General features: G+C 36.9%; 1 protein-coding gene across 1 annotated transcript in view; it reads right to left on the bottom strand.

Annotated features, from left to right (window-relative positions):
• Positions 1-3,797, bottom strand: part of LOC115216514 (probable G-protein coupled receptor CG31760) — an 895,090-nt gene extending 891,293 nt beyond the window's left edge. The window contains exon 1 of the mRNA XM_036506718.1: positions 3,788-3,797. The gene's annotated coding sequence lies outside the window, so the exon portion shown is untranslated. The remainder of the gene's footprint in view (positions 1-3,787) is intronic.
• Between the last annotated feature and the right edge of the window lie 8,703 nt (positions 3,798-12,500).

Raw genomic sequence — 12,500 nt, 5'->3', positions numbered from 1 at the left:
AGTCATTTAGAGGAGTTCATTCTTCTCTTTCCTCGTCAATCTTTCTTCGTGTTTGTCTGACTTACTCTCTTCTGGAAAACCTACCTATAGGATGAGCTCCGGCATGTCTCGAAATGCCAAGTGCCAAAATCATGTCGGTGCGCAACGACACCAGAAGGAGTTGATGGCCCACGTAAGCTACATAAGTATAGGTTAAGTGCATATGCGTAAGAAAACATTTTCCTCAAAACAACTCCTCGAATGCTTTTACCGTATTATATTTATGATTTTAGGGCGAAGAATTGTCATCTTAAATAATATAGGAAGGTTTTTCAGAATGAATTCTTTCGCAACATTTGAAGATTAATTTTAGGTTTAGCGTTTATACCTGTGCTCATATAAACGGGATTTGTAGAAAAGTAATTTTAGTGAACATCCTTTCAGAACGTTGCAAACCTGATTACGAGAACGCTACACACATACACATGTATTTGATCCCCCCCACACACACACACTCAGACATGTCTTTTTAAGATTGACATAATTGACATTCCGGCTATACATAACTGACATTTTCGTTTTATATCATTAGAAGTTCATTGTGTAAGTTAAAACAATGATACATATCGTGTTATTTAAAAAGGAGGGCAATCATTAGCCAATAAATCGAAAATATAGTATAGAACCTAGATATACTTTTAAATCCACATATACAATTTGATAGTCAAGTATATTTTATATGCTGTTATAAGGATTAGTCAAGACATTCATATTCATAATAAAGATATTTTCTCCTAATAATTCGAAATGTTAGAAATGTTAAAACTGTCCTCAATGTTTTGCAACAATTACATCACGGTTTTTATTTTTCAGTTAATTGTAATATTATAACGGATTGTAATATGTATAACTGTAGTATGTATAACTGAAAAAACATTTTTACTACTTTTGGAAGACAACTTTTAAATACTGCGCAAAGGCGACAACATTTGAATCTGTTTTGAATGAGACAATATTTCGGTGGAAAGCTTTGGTTAAAATATTTCGGAGTATATTGATGGCGACCATATTTGGAGATAATATGATGGCAGCGATGTTTAGTGATAATGTGTTGGCTACGATATTTACTATCAAGTGCTGGTGACAATGTCTGTCTGTAAATGGCAACATTGTTCGAGTAAAACGTGGTGGTGACGATATTCGCGTGTAAAGTGATGGCAACAATCTTTCGGTATAATGCGATGAAGTCAGTTTTCGTGTCCAACTGATGGGAGACAATGTTTAGGTGTAAGTTAACTGTGACATTGTTTTGGTGTGATGAAATAGGGATCCTATCTGCATCTGATGCGATGGTGATAATTCTTTATGACAAGGCAGTAATTCAATATATGTATGTAATGAGGTTGCAAACATTTTTTTGTCTAATGTGATAATGTAATATCGTAAGTAGTTCCTTAGATAATATTTAGATTGAAACATGATGGTGATAAAATGTGTCTAAAGTGTTGGCAACTATGTTAACTGTAAGCAGATGGTGACAACGTGTTTGCTTTTAAATTTAAAGACAAACTTTCGACTATCACGTGGCCTTGTGTTCGAGCTTGTATTGTAGTTTAAGGATGTTGTATACCTCAAATGCAGTATGTAAAGTCTGGCCCGTCGAAATTCATAAAAAGTTTCCCTGATAGTCATCCAAATTCTTTCCTTCTACAAAGCCATGAGTCTTTGTTAACAGACATAAGCCAATGATGTATTACAGTTGCTAGGAACCCGTATCCCATTGAATGCTGGTGAACATCTTATTTTTACAATGTGCACCCATCATTAAGAACCATAGCTACTGTGCAATTTATCGTCCCTAATATGAACATTTTTATAGGACATACTTTCCTTCTTGTTACTCAACATCAGTTCGACCAGAAGAGTTATATTAATATTTATTTCTTTATTGGCCACATGGGGGCTAAACATAGAGGGGACAAAACAAAATGGATTAAGTCGATTACATCGGCCCCAGGGCGTAACTGGTACTTATTTAATCGACACCGAAATGATGAAAGGCAAATTCGATCTCCGTGGAAGTTGAACTCAGAACGCAACGGCACACGGAATACCGCTAAACATTTCACCTTGCTTGCTAACGTTTCGACCACCTCGCCCGCTGACGAATATTAATATTATTATCCTATCTAAACTCCTCTTCATCTAATCATTCTATTATTAGTTATATTTGTATCACTTGATAAGATTTCAGTGTATATGATTATGCAGCATTTATTATCCCTATAACATATTTATTATATATTTTCTAAGTATTTCTCTTAATTTCTTCCCATAATATCTATATTTTTAACTTGTTTAACGTGATTTGATGTGAAACACATAATATCTTCGCCAATAATAACTGAAGACAAATGATAACATTTTAAATATCGTTTTAAATTCTCCGTTTAATGATTTAGCTGTGTTGACATATTTATTAACAATGCTTGAGAAATTCATTATGCGGTAAACATATACCATGATACATCTACTTGGCTTGCATATAATTCCGACCATAAATCTGTATCGATGGAGCTTCTAACATCCTTACTTCATTTCTTTAGGGAATATCCAATAATGAAGAATCTACAAAACACATAATTTCACTTACAAATTTGTAAGATTTCTTTCGTAATTATCAACATAATATCACTCAACTCAATTTACATATTATCTCAGTGCATCTATATCTTCCTCTTCCATTTTAGTTTATGAAATTATACTTACAAGACCATGCAATAAGTAGCTCTCTCATACATAGAAGAATGTATAATTACTGCTTTATTGGATTTTGTTTATTTTATATCAGTTATATACAGATACCTTTTAAACACATGTTTGAAAGTAAACTATTTCGAATTTCTTGCCATCGGCATAATATAATTATTAATCGATAAATGCTGCCCTAAATTTTTTACCTGGAAATCGCTAAATAACAATAACAAATAACATAAATTTTAATATATGTTAAATCCTTCAACAAATATGCAATGGTTCTTGAACATATCATCACCAATCACTTTGCATCGCCTTTGAAGTATCTTATCGATGCCAGATGTATTGTTAATTCAAATCTTCGCAAACGCAACTTGTCATTAACTAGCAGAATCATCTGGTGATGGGCGTATGTTAATTAACAAGGGCGAGTTTTTCTTGAACATAAAAGCTTACATAAAAAGTTTCTATGTCGACAGATTCTATACATTTGCATATATTTGTTATGGTAAAACAAATATGTGTCTAAGATAAATAGTTCTTTAGAATATGGGCTTGTATTATTTCGGCTAATGCTTCTGATGTTTAGCTACTATACATTTCAGTTTTAGCTAGTCTAATTGAGTTCAAGGGGGTTAGTACTCCTTATTTTGAACAAATTAACGAGGGCTGTTGTGGATACCCTGTGCAACGAGCTTCTGTACCTTCCAGATGATTTTTTGTTTGGTTGTTTTGCAATAACCACCGGGAGAATTTCATTATTCATATGATATTTGGGAGAAACGTGTTCACATTACTCATTCCGAGTCGCCTTTGACCACATTATTGCTCAGTCGTATTTTCATTTAAGGTATCCCATGCAAATGAATACAACTTGCCACTCATTTGTGGGCTCATTGGCTTGTACAAACCTTCTAGGTTTTCAATTTGCTGCTGTTTAAAGGCAATTAGCCTAGCTGTTAGTTTATCTTGACCATATATCAGGTAGACTTTGGATAATCTATAGAAAATTCGCAGCTGGTTGTTCAAGAAATAATTATTCCCCCTCCACTTGATGTTAGCATCTTGATGTTCAATATTTTTCTGAGTCTATACATTTGTGTCCATAGTAAGTTGATAAATTGTGGCTGTGCCATCTAGTTGTGTACAGTTAACCGTTTGCGAATGGTTAACCACAGCACAGTATAGTAAATGACTGAATGTCGAAAAGTCGGGATTTAGTATGCTTCGTATGTGTTCCTTAGCAACTCGATTGATTGAGGATGGCATCAAGTCGATAGGTGTTCTATCGATTCCTATTGTAAATGTTCTTTCATGTAATCTTTTATTAATGTAACTGGTAATGTTTTGTTTGAACTTTGCCGTCAAGTGTGTTTTCAGGTGTTTATACTTTTTAATCATTTTAACTTTTGTTGTGAATGTGTGTGTGTGAATATATACATACATACACACACACACACTATATATATATATATATATATATATATATATATATATGTCTTTATATGTATATATATATATATATGTCTTTATATGTATATATGTATTTATATATGTATATATATGAAAAAATACACATATATATATATACATGAAATATACATATACATAATATATACATATATATCTATTTATGTATGCATGTGTGTGTGTATATATGCATGTGTATGTGGGCATGTATTTGTATGTGTGTCTATGTGATTCTTTCTGTTTGCATTTGTTTTAAACATTCGCAACCGGTGTTGATACCTTTTAGGCTTCGTAGCTTAGGGATTCTGAAGAAGAAACGGACCGGCGTCGTGTTGGTGGACTGAACTCCTTAAAGTAGTGACTCAGTTCAGCCGCAGTCTTAGAGTTTAACTAGCAAAAGTATAGAATTGCGTATATACGCACACACACACACACATACACATACACAAACACACACACACAAAGACGTTATTTAAAACAGTTTAATTCGGATTTCGTACTACTTCAAGGTGCGCAGGTCCCTAACGGAGCCTGTCTTCAACGAAACATGGAATAGCCGAATGAACGGAGAGGTGCGTATATGTGTGTGTGTATATATGTACTCTTTTACTCTTTTACTTGTTTCAGTCATTTGACTGTGGCCTTGCTGGAGCACCGCCTTTAGTCGAGCAAATCGACCCCTGTACTTATTCTTTTGTAAGCCCAGTACTTATTCTATCGGTCTCTTTTGCCGAACCGCTAAGTGACGGGGACGTAAACACACCAGCATCGGTTGTCAAGCAATGCTAGGGGACAAACACACACACACAAACACACACACACAAACACACACACACACACACACATATATATATATATTTGGTAGCTTCCGTCTACCAAATCCACTCACAAGGCATTGGTCGGCCCGAGGCTATAGCAGAAGACATTTGCCCAAGGTGCCACGCAGTGGGACTGAACCCGGAACCATGCGGTTGGTTAGCAAGCTACTTTATTTCAAAACATTTGCCATAAAGGCAGTACACAGATTAAGTGAGCTTTGCGGGCTGGACGAGGACATTAATGAAGTGAATGATAATGAAAGAAAGATGATAAGGATGGGAGAAGACAAAAAGCGCCCGCCGACATTCGCTTCTCTAAAACATTGTTCTTTTTAAAGATAAACACAAAACGAGGTATTAAACCTCTTACAATTTTTCCAATTTTTGGACTTAGCAGTCCATTATTACAAAACGAGGTATTAAACCTCTTACAATTTTTCAATTTTTGGACTTAGCAGTCCATTACTAATAATAACAGTTCAATAATTACATATCGTCCTCGAAATAGCTTGTGCCCGCGCCCTCCACCATCAACCACGCCTCCCTCAGAACGTAATCAAGTTCCGAGTTTGCGTCGCCCGGGACCAAGTTATAATCTTCATTGAGCTCCTTTAGCCCAAGCGTCACGTCGAACGCCACGGCCTCCACAGCTACCTGCGGAGGCCATTCGGGGTCCTGTGTGAAGGCTAAAGGTGCTCCCTTGTGGTGCTCTTCCATCACCTTTTCAATTTCACCTCCTCTATAGAAGAGGACCAATAGTTCTTTCGTTGGCGACACAGTTCCCGCCAACGGTATTCCTTCTCTGATCGGTGGCACAACCCCAACCGACGTAGTTCCGGGACATTCCGGTGCTATGTCACTGACAGCCGGCAATGTCCCGTTTTTCTTCCTCTTTTTCTTTTTTTTCCCTTTTCAACTGAGGGAGGGTGCGTCTCCTCCGTGGCCGGAAGATTCGCCTTCCTCTCCTCATCCCTATTATCCTTTGGTGAGCACCCATTGTTGCTCACCTTCCTCATTCGGCCTCTGTTTGAGGAGTCCTCTGCTTTCTCGGTCGTTATCATTCCCTCTTCTAGAGGGGTTTTACTTAACTCTTCCGGGATCCTATTTTGTTCCCGGGGACAGTTCTTCTTTATGTGGCCGGACTCCAAGCACCGATGACACTTAGGGGGGCGACCCTCAAGCATCACCGGGTACCTGCACCCGGCCGTTTTCAAAAATTCTGGAAGAACCACATTGGCTGATTGGGTCCACAGGGTCAAAATTGCTTTTGACCCAACCCAAGCAGCCGCAGGAAGAACTTTTACATTAAGGAGCTTAGTTTCGCTGCCACCCAGACCCCGGCGGATAGTCTCCTCTATCCACTCGGGTTCTATGTCGGGTGGCAGTCCGCAAATCCAAGCTTTCATTAATTTCTTTTTTTTTTGTACGTGGGCAGGAATAAGATTTCCTTACCCTCCAGGGGTTTGCTAGCAAATTTGCAAGCCTCTTCAGGGGTGTCAAATAGCAACCACACCGTTGCATATTTGACACCCCTGGAAATGAATTTACTTGTTGGCAAATACTCTTCCAACTCCTTTTCAATTGCCGTCTTTTCGAATAGGGCGATGGTGTCGAGTGCCTTGGAGTAGGTTCTCAACACCACCGTCCTATCTTCACGGTCTTTTAACCACTTTTTGGGTGGTATGATTTCCCACTCCAAAATTTTGTTATTTTTCATTGCCATGTTTTTTTTAAATATATTCAAATTAAACTCAAAAAGCAAGAAGAAAAATGTTCAAAAGTCCAAATAAAATTTGATAGATTTTTGAAAAAGCAAAAAGGAGAAAGCACAACAGAAGGGAAGAAATCAACGGAAAGTCGCAATAAAGAAAAAAAACAAAAGGGGGGGTTAAAATGAAGTTCAAAAGAAAGTTAATAAACAGAAAAAACACAGCAAAAATATTCTGGCCTTGCGGTACTCCCGGCCTGGGTTGAACCTGGAACGCCGCAACTGCAACACAATTCCACAAAAATGGGTCCGAAAGGTAATCCAATAGTGGCTTATTTTTATAATTTTCTTGCGAAGTACTCTGACAAGGGAATAAATTCAACAAACCCAAACACAGCACTGGCTACCGCCAACGGTAATTTTAAAAGTAACTGTATTGAATTCCGAGGATACGCCCCTCCACTGTTTTTTCTTTTTTTTTCAATGAACACAAAAACGGCAGCCGCCGAGAGCAGGCGAAATTGTCTCAGAGTTGGACACAACTTACTGAAATAATAATTGGCACGCAATAAATTATGCCCAACTCACAATAAACAAAATCACTTACCTCGACAACTTTCCGTTTTTGGTATTTTTTCTTTAATTGGACGGAGCTGGTTGACTCGCGTCCACTCTGGCTGAACAGGAAGGAACTGACTAACTGCGCATGTGTGTTAGCAAGCTACTTACCACACAGCCACTCCTGCGCCTTGCGCCTAACAATTAAAGATAAAATCTTAATAAGAAATCTTAACAAGATTGAAAAACCCCATAAGAGAAAAAAATCTGAAATTTTTTTCACTTGAAAATATTTATTTATATTATATAGAGGGCATTATTACACATAAATGCCACAAGCTAGGAGGAACTTTCAAAGTCATTACTACCAAAAATAAACGAATCGTACCGAATGCAGCTCTCGAAACAAGACATTTAAAAACAGAATTTAGTTCCAGATCACCTGGAATGATGGGTCTGTATAAATATGGGTGATTAGGCGTGTACGCACACTGGATGCTTGTGTGTGTTCATACGTGATTGTTTATGCATGCACTCACCGTATATTGACAGAAAATCAAGGATTTTGCGGGGTGCACAAGGCCATGTGGATCAGACTACGCTGACGTTGCGAGTTGGTGATTGTTGGCCCTGCTCTTGGAGGTCGTTGAGGGACACTCTCCTTACTGCAGCCAGTTTAGGGTAGTAGCTGATGCTAAGGTGGTTAGTCCAGATTGTGGGCGACCAGTGGCGTGAAGTTTAGCAGAAAGACATACATCAGGTAACAGCAGTAGGCCAGTTTGTATTTCTTTTTGGGGTTGGAGGTTGCACGGATTCATTTCTGTGTCTGTTGAAGCGCGCGATGATGTCTAAGCAGGAGTGTCTCACCTTGACGTTGTGTGGGTTATCTCACATTGATGTTGCAGTACATGTGGTCTCTGCGGAAATGATTCTTTATCAACGACAGGATGCTACTTCCTATGTTAATGTAACATTTTAGGCTGAGCAGAGGGTTCAACCAGATTATTTCCTTCTTACTGATCCTGTTGGTGTGTGGTGCGAGCTACTCAGTGAACCCACTTCTAGCCAAAGCATTATTGTAGTGAGGGCCGTCTCTACTAAAGATCTCCCTATCGACCGAGTACTTGGATATTCTTCTATTAATGCTTGAAAACGGTTTCTAATTACAGCGGGGGTAGGGGGATTGTTCGAGCTGTTGTGGGCGTATACTGTTTGGTCATTGAGCATGATGTAGGCGTAGTACATACCCGTTTTCAGGTCTAAGGTTACGTCCAAGAAATCGATCATGGTTATGTTGGTGGTAACCAATGTTAACAAACCGTATTACTTGAATATTTCTATTAAGTTCCTCCGGAACTTGTCCATGGCGTGGCTGTTCATATGGTTTATGTATGTATATGCGTGTACACATGTGTGTATGCCCATGTATACATATGTACGTATTATATGTTTTCGTATCCTTGTGCTCCTCTCATTGACCTATCCAACTCACATATGTTTGTGTATATATATGTCCAACATCTGTGCTCATACATACCTACCTACGTACCCGCCGACCTACCTCCCTACATATCACTACCTACCTACCTAACTACCTATCTCTCTTTGTATCTGCATGTGTATGTGTAGATTTACCACTTATTTTACTACTGACGTAAATTATAAAACAAACGTTAGCAAAAAGAAATATTTCATATTTCCCAAGAAATACTAGCAACCAACTGATTTTCATAAGGTTACGAAAAATGGTCATCTCTGAAGTTATCCATCCTGTTTTTAGTAGATGCTGCAAATTAATTTCTCATATAAAATAAAGTGCATATGAAGAAAGCGTAGCAAGTTGAACGGAGTATAAAGAAATGTGTTTCGCCAAAACTATGTTTGTGTATCAATATCCAGAATATCCAAAACAATTAAAATGAAATTTATCTACTTTCTACATACTATAACAAATAAAATATTCTGCAACGAGAATGCCCAAAATCTAGTTGTGTTGAAAATAATACCATGTAAGTTAGAGGAATAATGTGTTTGTAAGTGCAAATATGATACAAAATAGAAATATAGAGAAAATACCAAAGTAAAAATTAAATAATTGGTATGCGACAATTATGGTGGTCAATTGGTTGAATGGGTAGTACATTGCTGCCGCCCTGTCATCTTTTGTAAAGTGAGTTCAAATACTGCCAAGGTAAATTTTACCTGTCATCATTTCAGTGTCGATAAATAAAATATATATTTCTCAATCATGAACTCGAGTCAATTCTTCTCTTTCTTCCAAACTTTGTGTCCTTCTGTTTCTTTTTCAGGCAAAAAAATAATCTGTGACCAATCCTGGAGAAGCAAGGGATCCGCCACGTCCATGGGTACTTTTGATGTATCGTATAAATAAAACATCCGTCCAAGAACTCTTTAAAGAAAATGAACATGCAAGGCATGTGACAAATGTACGAGTAGCACGCTAACCGATGGGGATTTACCTGGAAATAACAAATTTTTTCCCAAAATGAAAACACTACTCTAATTTAGTAAATGTCAATTACGCTTCGGAGATCTCCTATATTCTACGAAAAATGATTATTTTAATCATGCGTCCTGCAAAATACCCGATTTGTGTACTTTTTCTCATTTTCTATATTATTTCCTGTATTTCAACATTTGTTGTTAAGGTTTCCTTCCGCAGTCTATCGTGTCGTTAGTATGGTTGTATCACAGAGAAATGCAATCAATAACCAAAACAATTTTTTTAATCCTCATAAATAGTTGTGGGTTGAAATATACATCAGCTGACTGTGTTACAAAAGTCCGTGGTGCCTACTAGCATGTTGTAATAAACTTTACATGTTTTGTCTATCCGACTGACTTAAACAATACGTGTACGGTTATAAATACTTTTAATTAAATGGTTTGTTAGGTACAAATAATTACCTTAGCCATTCTTTGGTAACTTTGCAATAAATCAACTCTTTGCTGGCATATTTTCTGTTTGGGAGGTATAGGCCAATTTTGGTACTATTGCATTATGGTTGAATCTTAGGCAGAAATGTGTGATTGATTAAAGGGTTGGAAAGTGTAGTGGTACTGCTATTGCTAACTTTCAGTGAATTCATGTTGAAAGCTTAGTAGCACATACGAGCATTTAAAATCATTCTGCTCAGGATATATGAAATATTCTGCTATGTTAGATACCATAGCAAAGATAAGGTATAATGTTACCACGCTAAAGCGTGTTTACGGATGACAATATATAATTTCACGAGATAGGGTCAAATTTATCTTTTCTTTGAATCCACTCATTCTAACATATTGCCCTCGTTAGTGTGAGGTGGAATTAAGGAAGTCTTTAGGAGATAGAATGCTAGATGTGCGGCGGTAAGTATTAATAACCACATTTTTGAAATCTGGTTACTAAATAACCATTAAAAATGTAAATTATTATAAGCTCTGTACATGTGTTTACGTCTGATAAACGAATTAAGGACGCTAACGTTTGTAGTAATTATCATTCTTCAAAGAAATTAATAACAACTTTCCTAAAACTATCAATCTGATTCTAAATGATAGCTAATCCTCTATAATTGACAATATCTATGTAATGCAGCTTCATTGGTAGCGATCCTAAATTATATAACTATTACCCAAAAGCCTCGGTTCCATATTACAAGCTGATAAATCAATAAAGTAACATTTTTATTACTATGTTAGACTAAAGGCGGTTTTAGAAAATAGCAAAAACATTTGAATGGCAAATCACATAATATTCGCAGCGTTACGGCAAATTTCAAACGTTAATATAGCAAAGTAATGAAACTAACATCTCACTCTTCCAAAATGGAAATTTTAAAAAATATTTCTCATTGAATACGCAAGCACGCGCGCGCACCCAACACACACTCATACACATACATACGCACACATATATGCATATTTTCTCTCTCCCAGACTCTGTGTTTTCAAATTTACTTTTTAAAGATACACAGCCATAATAGGCGCCCATTAAAAAAGTACACACCCATGCAAGCGCACAATCTTTATCGCATAAGCATATCTGCACATATTTAGTGCCTGGTTCTTATGTCGATCTTGAAAATTTTAAAGTTAAGTTGATATCTGCAGTATTCGAATATCAACAAATTGAGTCCAATGTACTAACTTCTGTCACCGAGGCTTTAACCCGCTGCAATGCTATGATAATTATTGAAGAGAATACGCAATGCCATTGTAACAAGGGATGTAGCCGGATTGCTCAATGTTAAATGTATAAATTATATATTAGTTTCAAATTTTGGAACAAGGCCAGCAGAATCCGAGGAGGGGCTAAGTCGATTAAATCAACCCTAGTGTTAAACTGGCACTTACCTTATCAACCCCCAATAGATGAAAGGCAAAGTCGACCTCGGAGGAATTTGTACTTAGGACGTGAAGACAGACGAAATGCCGCTAAATGTTTCGCCCGGTATGCTAATGATTCTGTCATCTCGCCGCCTATAGACTATCCAGTAAATGTATAATCTATAACATTTCATTAACTTTTAGAGCATGGAAAATGAAAAAGAAAAATACTCATTGCGATTTGAAATCAGAACTGAAAGAGATTTAATGAATTATCTCATAATATTTCGTTCGGCATTCTACAGATTTTGTCGCCCGCCGCTTCTAGTAATTATTCTGCATTGTCGGCTGATTCGGAGAAAACGGAATATCATAATGCGAACTACCGGTTAGTTGTGTAAAGGATGGCTGTTGGTACGCTTCCGACGTTACAACGATGCATATCCGGTGTCTTCATATTTGATATTAGTTGGGAAAATTTTATTCTCCTGGCGGCAATTTCTAATTATATCAAAATTATTTATTGATTAACTGAAGTGGTGTCGGATTAGTGTAATATCTGAGGTATCAATTTTCTTTGTCGTACATTGTGAGTCCAATACAAACTAATGTCGATATTGCTGTGCACTCTTTTCGTAGTTCACAACTTGAAAAAAATATAAAATTTTCGGCTATTTGCATGTCCTTGACCAGCTCCACATCAAATATGTGGACCCATAGCAATTCATAAGTATTTCAATTTTGAAAGGCATAACACGAAAAGTCGATGAAATTTTCGTGGAATTAAAAATACGTTTCTAAATATGTTACTAAATATCAGAAGCAGTTTTATTAGATACTACACCGATTTTCTCAATAATCACGTTCAATAGTGTAGA

This window comes from Octopus sinensis, linkage group LG10 (assembly GCF_006345805.1).
Source record: "Octopus sinensis linkage group LG10, ASM634580v1, whole genome shotgun sequence".
Classification (NCBI taxonomy): Eukaryota; Metazoa; Mollusca; class Cephalopoda; order Octopoda; family Octopodidae; genus Octopus; species Octopus sinensis.
The sequence above is the reverse complement of the archived record's forward strand: the minus strand, read 5'-3'. Positions and strand labels throughout refer to the sequence as shown.